Below are 21,219 nucleotides of genomic sequence, written 5' to 3' on the forward strand. Positions count from 1 at the left end.
CTTACAGGGTCCCTGTGAGCATTGGAGAAGATGACATTTGTGCTCAGCCCGCAGCATGCACAGAGCTGGCCATCAACAAGCAGCTTGCCCGCTTCCCTTCCCATCTCTGCTGCTACTTCAGGGGAAAGACCAGCTCTGGACCTAGAAAAGTTTTGAAAGAAAAAGATATAAATTCCCCAACAATCAAAATGCCTTTGTCCTCCAGCCTCCCTGCCCTTTTCCAGACTTCCTTGAAATAGACACCCTGGCCAGGGTTTCTGGGGTGAAACACTGGCACCTGCTGCTTCCAAGTTGGGAGTTAAGTACCCTGTGAAGGGAAGAGGAGGTGATCTCTCTGAGCCATCACCACTGGCCGGTGTCCTTAATCAGCTCGAGCATCTCAGCATCCGCCTTCCATGAGCAGTTTGGCCTGGACATCTGAAGCTCGTTAGCTGCCTGTTCCCAGGGGCTGACCCCGCTTGGAGAGAATTATCCCAGACAGAGCCACAGAGGATGGAGCAAACGAAGACCAGGTGAGGTGTGGCCACAGAAGGCGGGGGAGCATAGTCTCCTGAGCGGCCTCTGGGGGCCTGTGGAGAACAGAGGAGGCTGGAAAAAAGCACCGGGCTTTCGCCCAGCTCCAGCCCAGCCACGGGCTCCCAGACTATGCAAACTGGAGATGGGGGTGGGAGGGTGTCCTTTCCCTCTTTGGGCCTCAGTTTCCCCATGCCTCCATTGGAAGAGGGGTAAGTAAGGTGCACACTGAAGGCCTTCCAGCCCTGACGTTGCGGGGTCCCAGGCTGACCTAGAATTTCCGGCCTCTGAAGTTTAGCCCACTGCTGGTGGGAGGTAAGTGATAGGTGGTGGGTGGGGACATAATTCAGAGACTGGAGAGCCATGATCCCTCCCTGGCCTGGACATCAGAGGGGAGCTGGGATGGGAAGACCAGAAAGTGATCCCACATTTTAGAACAGTCAGCCAGGTGCCCATGGATGGCAGAGATGGTGTGAGCCGAGCCTCAGAGAGACAAGGGCTCCAGCTGGGCAGGTGGCCAGGATCAAAGCACCCTTCCCTTTGTGGACCCACCACTCCACCCAGCTGTCCAGACAGGCCACAGCTAACTTTCACTTAGCAATTTTTATCAACTCCTTATTTTATACCAGGCAGTGTTCTAAACACTACACAGGTCCCAGGTGATTGACCAACCCGGAGTCTGGCCCTCGTCTGGCTGTCCTGACATTGACCTTTCTCAAGACACCCAGAGAGGTCGGACAGCTAGCCCTAACCATGTCACTCAAGATCGCTGCCTCCTCCCAACACGATTATAACTGACACCAGGCCATCTCCCTTTCTACTGACAGGAGCACTCTTGTCCCCTCCCGGGTCTCCTTCCCTCCTGGGAACCAGGTCTCTGGGGAGCCATTGCCTGGTGGGCCTGGAACCCAAGCAAAGAGCAAGGAGGGCTGGGGCAGAGGGCAGTTCACGCAGACCTTGGTGTGAAGCCTGACGAACCGTCTCCACTCGGAGCCGAGAGGCCCTCTGTGGGGACTGGGATGGGCACGGCCTTCAGATAACGCCTGCCTTCTGGACCGTGCTGGATGGATGGGCGCACGGCCAAAGTGGGCTTCTCTGAACCTTGGCTTTTCTCTGGATGCCTCACTCCTGGGTTGCTGCGTTCTTCCTTTGGACAGGTGAAGAGCTCTGATGACCAGGCCAGAGAGCTGTGTCCTGAGCCAGGGAACCTTTGGATTCATTTACTTTTCATGCGGCAACCTTATTCCCAGCATTTCCAAAACTGGCCCAGAGAGAGGTGGTGGACACCGCCCAAGTTCACACAGTCGGTCAGGATTGAGGCAACCCTGGATTTCCAGACTATTCCCAACTAAATAGTTTCTTACTTTCAAATATGAAAAATGAATTCTAGAACTGCAGAAAAATAGAAGATTACAGATAAGGAAAAGCAAAAATGAACATGTCTTTGGTTTGTCTCTCTGAGAAACTTGCACCACCCTTCCCCATCCCTTCTCTCCCCCCGGGTCTCAGCCGCACTCCCCCCACCCCCAGCCATAATCAATACCTCACCTCCTTTTGCCAGCAGCTGTTCCCTGAGGACTAAGCCTTGACAGCAGATCCTGGAAGACTGCCTTAGACCGGATTCTGGAAAGGCCTGGTGTCTCTTCCGCCCAAACGGAACTGTTTAAGTGCAGATATAGTCAGAAATACTCCCAGCCAGGAATCCAGAGCCTGTATCCAGCCCTGCCTGGCTTGTAGATCGACTCTGTGACCTTGGGCCAGTCCCTGCCCTCTCAGTTTCTTCTGCTATAAAATGAAGACTTGGACTTGACCAAGTGGTTTCCCCACAGTCTCAGTCTGTCGGCTGCTCTTGGGCAAGGACCATGCCCTCTCCTCATAGCATTTAGAATCAGAGGGCAGGGTTCGAGCTCCCCTAGTGATGGGCAAGGCCAGCACTGCCCAGCTGTGTGACGGAGCAGGACACCACACCACTCTGCACTCTGATCCCCATGGGATGACACAGAGCAGAGTGTTGACCTTCTGTGTGTCCCAGGGCTGCCACGGATACCATAAGGGGTGGACCTCAAGGACCTCTGAACGGCACAGAGTGAGAAGCTGCACTGGGCTGTTACTGGAGTGTGTCCCCTGCCTGCCCAGTGCCTGGCTCCATCCAGCCTCCATCCTGGTTCAGGGGGTCTGGCCCAGGCTTGTAGATGAAGCCACTGCCTGCCCTCGTGCCTGCCCTCAGGCTCACACATCTCTGGCAAGAGGAATGTGTGGACCCAGGGCCCAGCCTACCATGTGAAGTGTCAGTAACGATGCCCACAGGGCCTCAGGGCCCATGACATCATGGACAGCAGTCTCCTATGTTGAAACTCACAGAGCTAAATCCATTTTAAAATAGAGCCCTGGGGCTTCCCTGGTGGCGCGGTGGTTGAGAATCCGCCTGCCGATGCAGGGGTCGCAGGTTCGTGCCCCGGTCCGGGAAGATCCCACATGCCGCGGAGCGGCTGGGCCCGTGAGCCATGGCTGCTGAGCCTGCGCTGCCGGAGCCTGTGCTCCACAATGAGAGAGGCCACAACAGTGAGAGGCCCGCGTACCGCAAAAAAAAAAAAATAATAATTAAAATAGAGCCCTGCCATTTTCTTTTCTTTCTTTTTCCGTTTTGGCTAAGGCATGGAATGTGAAAGCTGCTAAATTACTGCAGGAAGATGTAGAGGCTGGGTTCATAGGCTGACTCAACTTTCTGGGGTCCTAAAAACAATGGGAAACCTGGTAAGTCTAGTCCCTGCTTCCTCATGCCCACCTTGACCCTAATCCAGGCTCCCCTGACAGGAAGGGGTGAGAAGGACAATAGTGACCCTCCCAGATGACCTCTCTGGACCTCAGATGACCCCTCTGGACCTCAGCTTGCCATCTGTTATAGACTGGAGGTTTGTGTCCCCCCGCCAAATTCCTATGTTGAAAACCTACCCCCAAGTGTGATGGTATTTGGGGGTGGGGCCTTTGGGAGTTAATTAGGGTTAGATGAGGACATGAGAGCAGAGCCCTCACAACAGGATTAGTGTATTTATAAGAAGAGGAAGAGACCAGTTCGATCTCTCTCTCTCTCTCTTTCTCCCGCCGAGTTCACAGCGAGGTCATGTGAACACACAGTGAGATGGCAGCCATCTGCAAGCTGGGAAGAGGGCTTACACCAAGAACGGATCAGCCAGCACCTTGATCTTGGACTTCCCAGCCTCCAGAACTGTGAGAAATAAATGCCTTTTGTTTAAGCCACCCAATCTATGGTATTTAGTTAGAGCAACCTGAGGTGGATGAAGACACACCTATGAAACAAGCATAATGACCCCTCCCCTGACTATTGCTAATAAGAATTAAATGCAATAAGAGCTAACCATTTTGTCATGCAGTCACTCAACCAATATTTGTGAAACAGCTTCTAGGTAACAGGCAGTATTCTGTGAGCTGGGGTAGAGCAGTGAGCCAAGCAGACAAAATTCCTGCCCTCACAGAGCTGACATTCTAGTAGGGAAGACAGACAGTAACCAGATAACGAAATGAAGGATACAGTTTGTCAGATAGATGGAGATAAGTGCTATGGAGGGAACGTCCACCTGGAAGGAAGCTAGACTTCCAGCAGGGAGTGGCGAGCCTGTTAGCACTTTTCAGTAGGGTGGTCAGGGAGGGCCTCCGTGAGAAGGGGGCCTTTGGGGAGGGCTGAAGGAAGTGAAAGGAGGCAGTGTGGTCGCTTGGGAGAAGGCATCCCCAGCTATGAAAGGTCACTGGCTATTGTAGGAAGCAAGGTACCAGTTGGAAATGATTTCTAGATGTGTCTTCTGCCCCTCAAAAGCCCTCAGCTCTATCCTGGGCACAGGCAGGCTCTCAAGGGTCAAGGGCATAACTACAGATGGTCCAGTCTCATCTTGCCTGTTAGCCTTAACTTAATGGGCTAAACAGCTCTTTCATGTCAGTCACCAGAGAACACTGGAGCCCCCAGAGAGAGCTCAGACATGCAGTAGACTGGGTGTCAGGAGGCCTGGCTCTGCCGCTGGCTGACGATGTGGCATTAGATAAGGCACTGCCCTCTCTGGACCTCAGTTTCCCTGTCTTTAAAATAAGATGGCTGGGGACTTCCTTGGTGGCCCAGTGGCTAAGACTCCGTACTCCCAGTGCAGGAGGCCCGGGTTTGATCCCTGGTCGGGAACTAGATCCCACATGCCATAACTAAGAGTTTGCATGCTGCAACTAAAGATCCTGCGTGCCGCAATGAAGGTCCTGCATGCCACAACTAAGACCGGCACAAAGTAAATAAATAAATATTAAAAAAAAAAAAAAAAGATGCCTGGTGGTAGCCAGGGGCTGAGGGGAGGAGAAAGGGAGGCATGAATGCTATTGGGTATGGGGTTTCTATTTGGGGTGGTGAAAATATTGTTGAATTAGATAGTAGTGATGATTGCACAACTTTGTGAACATACTAAAACCACTGAATGGTACACTAAAAAAAAAAAAAAAAAACTAAAAACTAAAAAAAACAGGTAGTTGGTTGGGCAAGATGACCTCTAAAAGAAGACACTAACATGTTTTGTGCCTATGGTACCCTGGGGCCTGGACTCAGCATTTGCATGTTATCTCATGATCTCTAAGGTTCCTTCCAGTTCAGACTTTCTGTGATGCACCACAGTGATATTCACGTTGCCACCACTCATCAGAAAGTCCAACTTGAGCCCCTTGTCCAGGTCCAAAACTAGGGTAGAAACTGGGGAAGAGACAAGAAAGGGATGAATCTCTCCCTGAAGGAGTTCAGAATCTGTGGAAGAAATCAGAAGTGCACATTGTGCCTAAGAAGTTCTTTTCTTTAGGACTAGTTCCTTCCTTTCCTTTCCTTGGATAGGAAAGAACCCCCCAATACAAGGGGGACACACAACCATGTGGCCATACAGGGGGCCCTGGGGGTTGCTTTATTAATTTACACACTGGGTCCTTTGGCTGGGTGTTCAGGATACAACAGTGGGCAAGTCAGACCCAATCCCTCAGTTTCACCTTCCTAGTGCAAGTCCTTAGGAAGGGAGACACACTTTAAAACGATCAAACACGCAATTATGAATTTCTTGGATTATTGTGATTGTGATTGGAGCCGTGGAGGAAAAGCACATAATGTATTGGACTGCTCACCAAGGGCACTGGTATGACTTGAGCTGGGTTCTGGGGGCAAGTAGGAACAATGAAGAGGCGTGGAGATGGGGATGGCGTGGGGCGGGCTGTTCCAGACAATGCCGAGGCCCTAAGTGTCCGCAGAGGAAGGCCAGGGAGGAGGTGCAGAGAGCTGGGGGGCGGCTGCAAAAGGAGCAGGCCAGGCCCGACCATGCAGGGCCTTAGAGGCTGGAGGCCACCAGTATCCATTTGTGCCCATTGTCCCCCCTCACTTCGGAGTGTCCCTGCTCGAATAATAAACTACGAAGCCACCTTATTATGGGTCACATTACGGAGTTTGTTCCAAGATCAAACGGTGTTCAGGAAGGCCTGGTCATTGCTCTGGCCTCCAGGCCTGCTGCTTTGCATGTCGGGAGCAAGGGCCTGCCAGCCCACGCGGCTGCAGTGGTTATTTGAGATGGATGGTGTGTGAAGGGCCCTGTTTGGCAGCCCCTGGCCATCCAGCCCCACTGCTCTCCTCCCGGGCAGACCCTGCTGCCCCCATGCCAGCCTCCCCTTCCTCAGTATCTTGAGGTGAGAGCTTTGCCAGTTCTCAGGCCAAGCAGGGTTCTTGGCTCCAGGTTCTGTGAGCCACTTTCCGGCCGTCCCCGCCCTCGGCTACTCCCCGAGGACCCACTTCAGGCCTCGGCTGCGGCCTCACGCTCTTTCTACTCTTGATTTTTATTTTTGCCTCTCTTTATTTTCCTCTCAGTGTGACTCTCTCCTTCTGCTGGGCCTCTCCTCTTTTTCTCTCCCTTCTCCAGGGTAGCCTGGCATTGCCAGAGAAGCCTGTGTTTCAGGATGGATGGAATGAGGTACAAGTCTTAGCTCTGTCACCTGCTGGCTGTGTGATTCTGGGCAAATGCATCCTTCTCTGAGCCAGTTTCAGGTTCTATGAAATGGACATGCTCCTCCTAACTCCTGCTTCTCTGGGTGGTTGTGAACTGAGATGAGGTTCATCAGAGTCCCTCCCGGAAGCAGTAGGTGCTCAGCAAATGGTAGTTTCTTCTTACTTTCCTTTTGCACTTTCTCCTCCCTGACCTTCTGCATGTTTTGCTCACTTAACCACAAAGCAAGAAACCAAAGCCCTCCCGCTGGACCCCAATCACCTTCCTCTCCTAGCACAACCCCACCAAACCCAGACTGGAATGGAGCCAAGAGCCTCACGACACGTGCAGCCTGCTCACTTCTAGCCCTGTGGCTGGGAAGTGTGGCTGGGTGTCACGGCTGGGCCTCTCGGCCATAGCGCTCCCGAGGGGGACATGGGAGGCGTCTTCTGAGCTATGCTGTGATGCAGGCACCAGACTCTTGTTTTTTCACCAACTGAAAGAGAGGCACCCTTTCAACACTCACCCCCACCAAGCCCCCAAGGCCTACAGACTTCTCACAGTTCCCCACATCACACCCTGCACTTTCCAACCTCCAAGCCATTGCTTATGCCCCTGACCCCACCTGCAGCACCCTCTGCTCCCTCCCGCTCACGTGGGGACTTACACCAGCTCTGGGGCTGAAACATGACAGAGGGGAAAACCAAGGCTTAGGAACATCCAGATGTTGGTATTTTTTACAACAAGAATAATACAGTGTAATACTGTTTATTAAAAGACACATAGGGCTTCCCTGGTGGCGCAGTGGTTGAGAGTCCGCCTGCCGATGCAGGGGACATGGGTTCGTGCCCTGGTCCCGGGAAGATCCCACGTGCCGCGGAGTGGCTGGGCAGACACATAAAATAGTTTGCCCGGGGTTCCAGTGGATCTGGAATTGAAACCCAGGTCTGCAGCAGTCCAAATTTTCCGCTTGTTCTCCTCCCTCTGCCACACTACCTGTCACATAGTTGTGACTATGTGGACCCTACTGTAACTTATTTCCTAGATGTCACTTAAAAGGTAATTGTGTAAATAAACCCATACATTTATGGTCAATTGAGTTTTGACAAGGGAGCCAGGACAATTCAATGGAGAAAGAATAGTCTTTTTAATAAGTAATGCTGGGACAACTAGATATCCACATGCAAAAGCATGAAGTTGCACCCCTACCTCATACCATTTACAAAGATTAACTCAAAATGGATCAAAGATCTAAATGTGAGAGCTAAAGCTAGAAAACTCTTAGAAGAATACACAGATGTAAATCTCCGTGGCCTTGGATAAGACAGTGATTTCTTAGATATGACACCAAAAGCACAAGCAACCAAAGGGAAGAAAAATAGAGAAATTGTGTTTCATAAAAATGACAAACTTTGTACTTCAAAGGACACTGTCAAGAAAGGGAATAGACAATCCACATAATGAGAGCAAATATTTGCAAGTACTGTATCTGGTAAGGATGTAGTATCCAGTATGTATTAAAAACTCCTACAACTCAACAATAAAAAACAGATAACCCAGTTTTTAAAATGGGCAAAAGATTTGAATAAACATTTCTCCAAAGCAGATATACAAGTGGCCAATAAGCACATTAAAAGATGCTCAATATCATTAGTCATTAGGGAAATTCAAATCACAGCCACAATGAGATACCACTTCACACCCACTAGGATGGACAAAAATAAAAAAGATAGAAAACAGCAAGTGCTGGCGAGGATGTGGAGAAATTGGAACCTTCACACATTGCTGGTAGAAATGTAAAATGGTGCAGCCACTGTGGTAAACAGTTTGTCAATTCCCCAAAAGTCATACAGAGTTACATATGATCCAGCAATTCAACTCCTAGACACACACACACACAAATTGAAAGCATATATTTCATACAAAGCTTGTACATGAATATGCACAGCAGCATTATTTATAATAGCCAAAAAGTGGAAACAACCCAAATCTCCATTAACTGATGAATGGATAAACAGAATGGGGTATATCCATACAATGGCATACTATCCATTTTAAGAAGAAGCAAAGCACTGATACATGCTATAACATGGATGAACTTGAACTTGAAATGTCCAAAAATCCATAGGAAATTAGCAGTTGCTAGGGGCTGAGGTGGTAGATGGAATGGGGACTGATAGGTATAGGATTTCTTTTGTGGGTGATGGAAATGTTCTGAAATTAGAAAGTGGCGATGGTTGGACAAATCTGTGAATATAGTAAAAACCACTGAACTGTACACTTTAAAAGAGTGAATGTATGGTATGTGAATTATACCTCAATTTTTTTTCTTAAATAAAAAGTAGTTGCGTAGATCTGTAGGGGATCTTGCAGAACATTGAACCCAACATCTACCCCCGACCCTGTGTTAAAGATGGGAAAATTATGGCCCAGAGAGGGAAAGGATCACAGAGCAAATCTGAGACAGAGCAGGGATAGAACCCAGGACTATACCCACCCAGCTCCCTGGCCAGACTGTTAGTTCCTGGAGGACAAGAAATTTTATTCATCCTGTACCTCCTGTAGCAGCAGCACAGGACTCTGTGGCACATTGCAGGGCTCATAGTCAGGACAGCTCCAGATGCAAGAGTCTAAATAGAGACCCGAATCCAGTGAGCCTAAGGAACATGGATTCACTGGCCCACATAACTGGGAGGGACAAGGGATTGCCAGGGACTCAGCTGACCTACCCATGCCCCTGCCTGTTTCTTCTCTTCCTCCCTCCTTCTCATTTCCTTCACAGGGCAGGGAATAGGGCTGCTGGCTGCTGGAAGCTCTGAGGATCACACCTTTAGAGCTTACATCCCAAAGGGGATCAAACTGCAGTCTCCCAGAACCCATGGATGCAAGCTGAGGGAAACAGCTCTGTTTGGTCCAGTTGGGTCATATTATGTGGATCAGAAGATGGAATTCTCCAAAAGTTCAGGCCTTCTAGCAGAGGCCTGGGCTCTGTGACCCGTAGCCCCACCAAAACCTCAGAAAGTTGGGGATAGAAGGGAAGGGGTGCTTTTACTATGAGAAGTGGGATGGGGGCTGGGCAGGCAAAAACTCAGCCGCCCTCTCCCCTAGGGGCCACTGTGGGATAATCTAAGAGCCAGGGAAGAAGGCAATCACAGTTTTTAGATGCAGAATGTCGTGAGGTGCAAGTCCCAGCTTTTTACTTTCTGGCTGTGTCCAGGTAGGCAAGTGACACTCCTCCCACCCCCAGCCCCCAGCCTCTGTTTTCTGAACTACAAAGGGAGAACAGTAATTCCCAGCCCAGAGAATTACTGATATAAATATTTGAGATAAGAAGCATAGAGTGATCGCCCAGAGCCTGGCACACTGTAGGGGCTGCACTAAGGCCTGTTATTACCATCATTATTGATGCTTTGGGTGGGTTGATATTTAGCCTCCGGTCAGAAGCTGGGGATTCTGAGAAAATGCTTCAGATAATAGGGGCTTCCCAAGGTCCAGATCCCTGGCCCAGAGCTGAGGGGGTGGCGTGAGATGGACCACTCCTCCTTGGGTAAGGATTGCCCTGTGGGGCCTGACTCAGGGTCATGCCAGTGCTGCCCCAATCTGCTGGTGACCTTGGCCTGTTGACCTGCCCTTTCTCAGCTTAGTGTCCCTCGAATCAGACAGTGCCGCTCCGGGTGACTGCTCAGGGTTCTTCCCCACCTAAGCCTACTATGAACTCAACAAGTGCCACCTCCCGAAGTGGCCTACATCCCCATTTTGTAAAGGGATCAAGCAGCCTTTGCTGCAGAGTTGGGGTCCGCTGTGTGCAAGGCCCAGTGCGAGACACAGGGACTCGCAGATGACTCTAACCGGGCCTTGTGCTCAAGATGCCTGCAGCCTGCCCGGTGAACGGACATGGTCACTGACTCCCTGTGTCACCCTGGGCAAGTCACGACCCCGCTCCGGAGCTCCCTTTTGCCCCATCTGTAAGAGAAGGAGTTAACCGTGAGGACGACAGCCTGTGGCCAGCCCCCCCCCCCCCCCAGTCTGGTCCCAATGAGGTGGCTGGGTAGCCCATCCCCCATACCTTAGCCTCAAATCTAGTGACATCATCCCCAATCCTCTCCGTTTCCCCGGCAACTGGGGTGCTGGCCGAGGCTCCCCCGGGGGCCCAGACCGTCTGGATTTCCTTACACATAACTGTACCTCGTCCACATTTTCACAATTAAATTGTCAGTTTGGGTTAAGTGTTGTCTGCTGACAGCTGTCAACCTCTCTCTGGCTCCCCTCACTCTTCACCCAGAGCAGGTAAGTGAGAATGTCTTGCCCAGCCAGTCCCTCCGTGCTGTGGAAAGAGGCTAGGATGCAGTGGGAAGCAGAAGATCTGGGTTCCAGCCCAGCTCTGCCATACTTTGCTGTGTGCTCTTGGGCAAGTCACTTCCCCTCTCTGGGCCTAGGTTTCCCCACCTTAAAATAGGGCTAATCATCTCTGCCCAGCTTTCTTCCCTCCCCTCCCAAGGCAGTTGCAAGTCTCAAAGGAGCCCATAATTGTGGCAGGGCTTAGAAAACTGTAAAGCCCAGCTGGGATGCTAAGGATAGTTCATACAATGAGCAAGCAGACCTTGAAAGGGACTTCTCTGAGTCCCCAGCAGATAAATGGGTAACATTAGTCCCCTATCTGGTCTGCCCTGCATCCCTCTGGTTGCAGATCTAGCTCGGGTCTCCTCCTCTGGCCTCCCTCACAGCCTGTTCCTAGACTGAAAAGGCAGAAAAGGCGCTCTTCCCAATAGAGCCTAACCCCAAAGATGCAAGAGTAGAGGTGCCAGGCCAGAGGGTCCAGGGCCCTGCGTCCTGTGACGGGTGTGCCCACACTGAGTGGCCAGGCTCTCCCTCCCCACGATGGGCCTAAGCCACTCCAACCCCCACCCCAACTTTCCCCTCTCAGCTCCCAGGAACTCCCTCCCCCCTCCCCTCCCGATCCACCCCCAGAGCAGCCCAGATTGAATCCCACACCTGACCTCACCCTCCCAGCTCCAGACCTCCTCCAGGCCCCCTTGGCAAAGCCCATGCCCTTTAGCCCAGCATTTGGGGCCCTTCCGGGAATGGACCTGTCTCCTCCCCAGTCATTTTTCCCTCCTGTCGCCCTTGATGCCAGCAGCATGGAGTCCCCCCCCCACTTACCCTTCCCTGAAACCAAACTTCTCCCTCTTGTCTTTGCTCAATCTGTTCCTGCTGCTGAGAAGGCCCTCCCCCATCCCCGGCCACCTGACAATTCCTCCCCCACCTGCACATTATTTATATAGACATGAATGTTAAGTACAGATCAGCTCCCATCTGGAACTGTTTATGTACCTGGCAGAAAAGGAACTAACCTTTATCAAGGACTGATTACATGCAGAGCATTTTACATATATCATCTCCTTAAGCTCCACAGCAACCCTAGGTGGTAAATCTCACTACTCCGATTTTCCAGATGAGAAAACTGAGGCTCAGAGAAAGGAATCATCTTTTCCAAGGCCATACAGAGGTGGGGTAGGGGTCGAAACCCCAAACTGTGGGCTCCCAGAACCCATGCTTGTTTTAGACCCTGGTGGAAACACCTCCCTCAAAGTTACAGTTGTGGCCAGGGTCCCATGTACATGAAAATACTTGCTATTAAGGGAGGTTGTGCTTCTTTGCAAATTCCAGGGACCAAAGTGAAGTACCCGAGCCTGTCATGTAGAAGAGGGGACCCAGGGAGAGAGCCAGGACCGTGGGAGGAGTCATAGATCTCTCCCCTAGATGAAGGAGGACCTTCTCCCAGGTAGAGTCATCTCATAATGGAAGAGGCTGCCCTGGAGGGAGGGAGCTCCTTTCCCTGGGGGTATGCAAGCAGAGGCTGAGTGAGGGAGTCACTCACTCCTTTGGCAATTTTGTGATTTTTTTTTTTTTTTGCAGTACGCGGGCCTCTCACTGTTGTGGCCTCTCCGGTTGCGGAGCACAGGCTCCGGACGTGCAGGCTCAGCGGCCATGGCTCACGGGCCCAGCCGCTCCGCGGCATGTGGGATCTTCCCAGACCGGGGCACGAACCCATGTCCCCTGCATCGGCAGGTGGACTCTCAACCACTGCGCCACCAGGGAAGCCCTCCTTTGGCAATTTTGGAAGAACCAGTGTTCACTGGCCGTGGTGGAGTACCAGGGATGCAGCATGGGCAAAACAGAGCTGGTGGCTGACTGATGCTGCTCCCAGAGCAGTGGAGACACTTACAGAGGCTGCAGTGGCCAGAACTCAGGGATTCAGGGATCTAAGAGGGTGAGTGGCCCAACTCTGAGATTCTGAAGTCACCTTAGACAAATGCATATTTTCCATCTTTTCACTATATAAGCCCGGCTGCTTAAGTTATCTCTTGCTACATAACAAACTATGTCAAAATTTAGTGGCCAAAAAGAACAATTGATTGCTTCTCCTGATTCTATGGGCTGACAGGGCAGATCTGCCCATCTCACTGTGGGCTCCCTTGTGAGGCTGCACTTGGCTGGTGGGTCAGCCAGGGCTGGGTTCTGCTGGGCCGGCTGGGCCCTCTCCACGTGGCGTCAGGGCCTCTCTCTGCATTTACAGTCCAGTCTGGGCTTCTGGGGGTGGCTGAGCTGGGCTCCATGGGGGTGAGAGCAGAAGCTGCAGGGCCCCTGAAGCCTGGGCTCCAGAACACGCATAGCATCACTTCTGTCACATGCCACATAGACTCAAGGAGATCGGCAAGTCATGAGACCAGCGCAGATCAAGGGGTGGAGAAATACCCTTCACCTCTGCATGGAGTCACATTTCAAAGGGGTGTGTGTGTCCTGGGATGAGAGGAATTGGTGTCATTCAAAACCAACCTCACTGGCATGTCCAGAAAGAGTTCGGGCCAGTGACAATGCATGGCTTATGGGCCGGGTGTCGGGAGACCCAATATTTCTTGTCTCCTGCACCAGCGACAGAGTGATGTGAGACAAATGGCTGTCCTCTCTCAGCCTCAGCTTCTCTCTATGTGCCACAGGGGCACTGAGTGTGGAGGGTCTCTGGCCCTATGGATGTGCAGGGTGAGACCAAAGTGCAGAAACACTGACTTGTACTCATACCAAAGATGGGGATGCCCAACTGGAAAGGCACTGCCAACCTAGACACAGGTGCCCTGGTGCCCACTGCTTCCCATTCCTCTCATTCTGGGGGCAGCACTGTCCCCGCCATTCGCAGGGCCCCTCCCATGGCGACAGCAGCTGTTGATCAAGGGGAGGCACATGATTCAACCCAGCCAATCAGCCACCTTCCCTGGGACTGATACAGAGGCCCAGGGAGACAGAAGCTCTCATTTGCCTGGAATAAGGAACTAGGGCTGTTGGTGGCTACATAGCAGGGGGAAGGTATGAGGCCTACATCACCTCAAAGAGAGCAGCGAGAGTTAGAAATGAGTTGCAGATAGCATGTTGTGGGCATGGGGGTGGCCCACTGTTCCCGGGGAGTACAGCTCCCCCTTCACATCCCCAGCACCCCAATTTCTCCTCCAGGGGAACGAACCAATCGGTTTCTCTTAGGTTGAAGCTGGTTGGGGTTGGTTTCTCTCTTGGAGTTGAAAGAAGCCTGAGAAACACAAACACTGTCTCCTGAGCAGCTGCCACTGTGATTAAACAATGGAGAGCTGGAAGCAGCCTTTCAGAAGTAACACCATCAGTAGATGTGACGGGTGGTGTGCTGCTACCTGCACCCAGGATGGAAACCTGCCGCGTGACCCTGGCCACCCCCCAAGCCTGCTCCCTGAGCCTTGTAAAAGAACAACCCCTCCCTCGAGGTGACTGAGGAGGAGGAGGAGGATATCCTTTCCCGAGCAGTGGGCACAGGCTCAGGGGCCCACAGGCCTGGGTTTGCAAACCTGGCATAAATGACTGGACAGGCCTGGGCTCAGACTGCTCAGTCGCGAAGCAATGCCTGCCTCGCCCACAGGTGCAGAACTGCCCGGCACACAGTAGGTGTGCGATGTTATCTCCCAGGAACCTTGGGAGGGAGTGGTTTAATGGTTTTCCCATTTTGCAGATGGGGAAACCAAGGATCACAGAGGCTGAGTGACTTGTCCAGGGTCACAACACAGTAAGTGCAGGAGGAAAATCGAGAGCCAGGCCAGGTGTCTGATGACACGCCTGTTACTATTTGATCCCCCTCCCCTGCTTGCCTGGAGGATATGGCCTCACAGGGCTTGCCGACCCCTGAAGCAGGGGACCCCTGGGCTGGGCTACTCTGCCCAGTCCCACTGTTGACCTGCTTTCCCAGGAAGGCCTTTCTAAAAAATACCCTGTTGCTGGAAACAGCACCCTTTGGTCTCATTGTTTCTACCATGTTCACAGTTCATCCTAAAACAAAGGTAAGAGTCAGGGGAACCAAGACGTGGGTTCTGGAGCTGAAAAAGCCCTTGGAGGCTATCTAGTTCAACTCCCTCACTTACAGTTGGGCTGACAGGCTCAGAGAGGGCAAAATAATTATCTGCTGTCACACAGCCAACCACTGATGGCGCTAAGGACTGTAACCAGGTCACCCATTCCCCCATCCAGGGCTCCTGGAAATAGCCGATTTGCTCCCACCCATCTCCACCAAGGCCTTGGACCCAAGGGAGGGAAGCTGAGGTGGGTGGAGGAGTCAATAGAGGTCAGCATGGGAAATGGAATTGTGGCTTCCCCTACTGCCATGTCCCTTCCTGGGTGCCCCCCTGGGTGGGGTGTGCACAGGGGTGGGTGTTGGAAAGGTGTGTACCAATGGCAGTCAGACAGGGGCTGAGAAGCCTGCTGACAGGAAGTCCCCAGCACGTCTGGGCGATCAGATGACCAGACTCAGTGGGGTAACTGAGGACAAGGAAACTGTACTAACATCTACAGCAGCAGCAGCCAAGAGCTGGCCCATCCTGCCCACCTCAGAGCCTCCTACCCTCTGAAGGGGAGCTCGTGCCCAGGCGGCCAGCACGTGCCTGACACACAGTAGCCCTTGAGGATGCTCCTGACAGAAGGAGGCAGGAGGAAGAAGAAGGAGAGAAGATCAGTTGGTTCTAAAGATGAGAAAAATCCTTCTCCCAAGTGTCTCAGAGAATCCCAGAATGTCTGAGGTGGTAAAGTACTCCTCCTTATGCAAGTGGGGAGACTGGGGTGCAGGGAGGAGCAGACCCTTGCCCAGGTCTCCCTCGACTCTCAATTCAAGGTTTTGCCACCACTTCCTCAGGCTCACCCCTCTCCCCCACCTCCCCATCCAGGGCAGGGGTCCCAGTCCTAGCTGATGCCTAGATCTTGAGTCACAAGACAGAGCTGAGTAGCTGGGAGGGTCCCAGAGGCCTCAGGGCTGGGCTTCAAGAGACCTGGGATCTTCTCCTGGCCTCCCTCAACCTCCTTTCCAGAAAATGCAAAGTCACCATCCTCCTGCCATCTGTTTCAATGGGGGCCACTAGCTATAGTGCACTCTGAGCCCTAGAGATCTGGGTTCAAATATTAGCTCCAACCCTTGCCAGCACCTCCGTTTTTTTTTTTTTTTTTTTTTTTTTTTTTTTTTTTTTTTTTTTGCGGTATGCGGGCCTCTCACTGTTGTGGCCTCTCCCGTTGCGGAGCACAGGCTCCGGACGCACAGGCTCAGCGGCCATGGCTCACGGGCTTAGTTGCTCCGCGGCATGTGGGATCCTCCCGGACCGGGGCACGAACCCGTGTCCCCTGCATCGGCAGGCGGATTCTCAACCACTGCGCCACCAGGGAAGCCCAGCACCTCCGTTTTGAGCCTCAACTTCTACATCTATGAAATGGGGTACTAATCCTCATCCTGGAAAATATAGAGGATTTGATGGGACCGTAGTCTTCCCATTTTATAGATGAGGAAATTAACGTTCAGGGAGTTTAAGCAACTTGCTCACGATCACACAGCTAAAAATAAAATTGGGCACAATCAACAGTGGAACCCAAGCCTACGTGACTCCAAATTGCTTTCCGTACCTACTCTAGCTGGGAGCCAGAAGATTTCTGGCTGAAAGACTGCTTGTGCAAATATTTGGAAGCAACCGATTTAGCTCTGAAATGAGCAAAGGGCTAGACCCAGAGGACAATGCATCCCAACTGGACAGAAGTCACCTGGAACAGCTCTGACTGTGGTGGCCAGAGTGCCTTGGAATGGGAGAGCTAAGGACACTCTTTTGACCCCCGTCGGTAGCCTCTTAGGTGGGGCAGCAGTGTATTCCACACCCCACCCAAAGCCCCACTACCTTCCCATGGCATTTATAATGGGATTGACTCCAAGGCTCTGGAAGAAGAGATAAGGGTGTCCCAACATGTGTTCGCAAGGACATTTCTGCGACTATAAGCAGGAGTATATGTGCACTGGTGTTGCTTGGAAGCTGTGTGTCCTCACTGTGTGCATGGAAACAGGTGTGTCTGTGCATGAACTGGATGGGGAAAGTCTACATGTTCAGCCTCATCTAGATGTGTATGGCCATTTAACTTGTATGTGCATGTGGGCAAGTGGTATGTCCAAGTTTCTCCTGAATGTGTTTGTGACCATTTTTGGGGTGATAAGTCCCAGTCCTGTGTGCAAGGGGAACTGGCTGCTTGGCACTTGCATGGCTGAGAGCCTGCGGTGGGTTCTTTGGGCTCAGATGTGTGTGATGTATGTGAAGGCATCTGTAGCCAGGTTAGGACAGCCTATGGGTGCCACTTCACAGGCAGCTGCAAAGAACAGGGAAAAGAGTTAGGGTGTTTTGGGGGGACCTGAAAGAAGCCTCTTTTCATTAAATCTGTTTTCCCTTCTGCTAATGAACTAGATTATTCTTGGGATTGAGGCTCCTGGGGTGGGGTGTGGGGAAGACAGAAGTCAAGGAAACCACAGCACCTGACTCAGCAGTTAGAAACGGGAGGGGAGTATTGTCAGCCAGGAAGGGCCAAGGTGGGCGTGGGAGGTATGGGCACTCAACTGGTCCCAGGGAAGTTGCCCCAGAAACACAGCCCCAGCCCCAGTCCCAGGCTAGGTCTACACCGCACAAGAAGCACCTTAGTGTGCTTTAGCTTCTGAAACCTGGTCCTCAGCTGGTGGTCCCCTAGGGACCCGGACAAGGTGCCAGAAGACTCCGCAATGGTCATCCCATAGATGGGACCCCTGCCTCCTTGGTGCCTAAGGTTTATAGCCGCCTCACAGTGCAGAGCCCTCGCACCTCCTTTCTTTGCTGAGAGTTCCCGGAATTGGAACCAGAGGTCTGGAGAGGTGACCCGTCGAAGGTCGGACTGGGATGCCAAGGCAGCTCTCAGGACGCACAATGCTTATAATAACCGAGCTGCAAGACCAACACCTAGTGATTCCCCGGGCTCCAGAATGAGACCTAAGGCCGACTTCCCTCTGAGCTGTGGCTTCCTCCTCTGTCAAACCAGACGGGGTTGAGGATCCTCGCGGGGCTTGCTGCGAGGTTTAGAAACCTTCCCCACCTGGGCCCCCGAGAGCCCCAGGGGCGCCGTAGGCTCACAGCCCACACGCTCAGTACACACCGGCTATATAGTTATAGTTAGTAAGTCTCCTCTTTGTAACTCAACAGGGTGCGACGTCCTCTCGTGCCGCCGGCGCCGCGGGTGCGTGGCATCCGCGGGGACCCCGCCCCCGGCCCTCGCGCGAGCCACCCGGTGGGGCTTCGGCGCGCTGACGTGGGCGGATCAAAGCAGCTGCCCGTGCCTTATAAAGCAGTTCAGGCGGCCAGCACCAGAGACCGTGCCGGGTGAGGCAGAGAGCTCCGGCGAGCGGGCGAGCGCAGGCCCCGGGAGCCGAGCGCCCTCCAGAGCAGCCTGAGTGTGCACCCCAGTCCCCGCGGGACCCCAGCAGGCCTCTGCCCTCCGGGAGCCCGGGCGTGCTTCTCTGGCAGCTCGCGAAGAGGACGCCCGCCGCCTGCCCAGCCCGGAGAGCTCCCGCGTCCGCCGGGGGCTGCGCTCGCCGCTCCCCCGCCCACCCGGCCAGGCGAGCGCCCTAGGAGGTGAGCAGTGGCCGCGGGCAGCGGGCGGGCTCTCAACGGGGACTTGTCAGGGCGCTGGGCTAGAGAGTCCGAGGGGGAAAGCGTGACTCCGTTGGGCAACCGCTCCCGGTAAGCAAAGCAAGACCTTCTCCATACCTCTCCTCCGCAGCTCTCCCAGGCATTCCCCTCACAGAGCGCAGCCGCCGGGGGCTGGGGGCGCGGGCTTTAAGCGGATGAACGGTGGAGGTGGGCTGCGCAGTTCCCGCGGCCTGCCTCGAGCCTTCCCGGCCCTGTTCCCCCCTATTCGACCCTCTCCCTCCCAGTCAGCCCACGGATGAGGTCATGCCCGAGCCATCCCGGGGGTGGGGGACTTGGATCCTGTGGCAGAGGGTGTGTGGTGGCGGGGCAGGAGAGGGCGGCAAAAGGCAGAGAACTACGGCAGCTCCTACTAAATTGGGGGACCGGGGCGGATGCCTCGCTTTGAGACCTGCTCCCAGAAGCGGCGGGATAAGGGGGAGAACCGAGAGTTTGTTTACAGACCTGAGCTCCAGGCTGGGGGGTGGGGAGGAGGAAAGTCCTGTCCCGGCCCCGAGGCACATCTGGAGCAGCCCCGAACATCTGGCTGAGCTCGCGCACGAGCCCCACACCTCCCAACTCTCGGAGCTGAGGTGCCTCCATGACCCTCACGGTCCTTAGGGGCTCGGGGTCGGGCCCAGAGGGGGTAGTGGGAGGTGCTCCGAGTTACCCCACCCCTTCCCACTTCCAAAATAATCCGTCTCGCGGGCCACCGGCGCATCGTCCGCAGCCCAGCAGACACATCTCAAAAGACTCGCGGCCAAGGTCAAAGCCCGGTTGCGGCCCCTCCTCGTTTGGCGTCGCAGGTAATCTTGAAGCAGTTGCTCGGCGTCACCGGTTCTCCGGGTCGGCTCTGCGAGCTGCGCACCCGGAGGCTTCAGGGCCGGCGCGCGGCGGGGACACTCAGCGCCGTCGCGCGGTGCCGGCTCCCGGCCCAGCGCAGGCTCATCCAGGAAGGGGAAGCTCGGCGTGTCTCCGCCGGCTTTGCCTCAGAGGGGCAGCCGCCCTGGCAGCGGGGTTTCCAGGGCCTTCCAGAGCCCAAGCCTTACAACCACCTGTTAGAGCCGGGCCGTGGCTACTGCGCTCGCGGTGCCCAGAGTGTGCACCAGAGGTTTCCTCTCTCGCCCGCTGCAAGCGAGGTAGCTTGAACTTTATCCCCAGCGGGGGGAGGAAGGGACCGCTTATCTCTCCAAAGACACTGTGCTTTGACGCGGGCCCACTACTCGCCTGACCCCAAGGGAGGTTCCGAGCCGGGCCCGAAGCAAGGGGTCGGCAGTTGGGGGCTGACCACGGCAAGTGGATGTCTTATAGAGAGACCAGAATTGAGAAGCCACTTGCTTTACACCTCATACCATCCCCAGAGGGAGGACACGGGGGTCCAGGAAGAGGAGGGGACTTGCCCAAGGTCCCAGGGCGCCGGAGGCTGCTGCGTATCCCACCTCGAACCCCGGTTTAGCGCCCCCTGGCGGGCCGGGGCTCAGGGAGGCGAGGGCTCCCTGACCCGCGAGGCGCAGGCTGAGGGTGACCCAGCGGCCCGCGCGGCTGTCCTAGACACTCTGACACTGGACAGGAATAACCTGTCAGAACCCAGAGGCCCAGGCCAGGAGCCGCCTCCCCCAGCGACGTGCTGGGACAGCGAAGGGAGAAGCCCGAGACTACCGGAGCCGCTACGAAAGAGCCGGGAGTAGCTTGGACGCCTGGGTCCCCGTGCGCCTCTCCTCTCTCTGGGCGAGTTGGGCTGGACACGAATCCCCTGCTGTGAGTCTGAGCTCTCCTCTCTCCGAGTGCAGCCCTTCCTCCTCCCTACCCTGGAATGCTGGGCGCCTTAGGGGGGAGCCCACACTTTGGGAGGGCGTGGGGGCGAGGAGAGATAGTGGCTGGAGTTTTTAATCCTTTCCCGCCCCCCGCCCCATATCCAGCCGATATTTTTCTCGTTCTCAGGAGCATGGTAACTTTCAGGGCCAGTAAGACAAAAGGTTTGGATACAGGCTGGGTGGGAAGAGTGGGCACAGTTAGACTGCGAGCCCAGCTGAAACACCAACCCCCGCCTCCCCGCCCCCGTGCCATAATTCGGCAAAGTTTGTAGCGAGCGCCACGGTTTTAGGCGCCCAGCTGGGGGACTCTGCGGAGGAGAAAGAAAATGTAATTCAGAGTTTTCTCCGTGCCTTGCTCTGGGTCATGCCGAAGGCTCCAGGAAACAGTGGGATTTAAAATGTGTATGTGTGTGTGTATGTGTGTGTGTGTGTGTGTGTGCGCGCGCGCGCGCGCGCGCTTAAGGCGCACTCGTACATGAACACACTACGCAGGTAGACGTAATAGTGGAAACTTAGGCAGAGGGGAGCTCAGAAGACCCGTAGGCTACTGTGAAGTACAGTCCCTTGTTTTCATAGAAGGGGAAACTGAGGCTGGGGTGGTGGAAGGCTTGCCCAAGGTCACACAGCCAGATGGGAACACCCCCTCTTTCTCGCTCAAGCGACCCCACTAAGGCGCCTCCTTTTTCCAACTCCACAAACCCTTTAGAAAGGAATCCCTTTGTCTGCTCCTCCCCAGGGTAGAGGGGCTGAGGCTGTGTTTGCCTCCGGGAGAACGCCAGTTGTTGGTAAATTTGTAAGAAGCTGGGAAGGGAATTAAGGATGTGAAATGAAGAGGGCGAAAAAAAGGAGAAAAAGAAAAAAGCCGGAGAAAGC

At 54.0% G+C, this 21,219-nt stretch overlaps 1 protein-coding gene and 1 long non-coding RNA gene across 5 annotated transcripts in view; one reads left to right on the top strand and one right to left on the bottom strand.

The window, feature by feature from the left end:
- LOC136794506 (uncharacterized) lies at positions 1 to 18,750 on the bottom strand. Its single transcript, XR_010841404.1, has 3 exons — positions 18,614 to 18,750; positions 2,062 to 2,172; positions 1 to 141 (listed from the first exon to the last, which is right to left on the bottom strand). It is a non-coding gene; the product is annotated as an uncharacterized lncRNA (long non-coding RNA).
- Positions 18,198 to 21,219, top strand: part of WNT11 (Wnt family member 11) — a 21,603-nt gene continuing 18,581 nt past the window's right edge. For 2 of the 4 annotated variants that reach the window (XM_067038475.1, XM_067038477.1), the window contains exon 1: positions 18,198 to 18,478. The gene's annotated coding sequence lies outside the window, so the exon portion shown is untranslated. Of the gene's footprint in view, positions 18,479 to 19,291; positions 19,339 to 20,057; positions 20,291 to 21,219 lie in introns of those variants that run through there. The other 2 variants (XM_067038476.1, XM_059067811.2) reach the window with 2 other exon arrangements.

Source organism: Kogia breviceps, chromosome 7 (assembly GCF_026419965.1).
Source record: "Kogia breviceps isolate mKogBre1 chromosome 7, mKogBre1 haplotype 1, whole genome shotgun sequence".
Lineage (NCBI taxonomy): Eukaryota > Metazoa > Chordata > Mammalia > Artiodactyla > Physeteridae > Kogia > Kogia breviceps.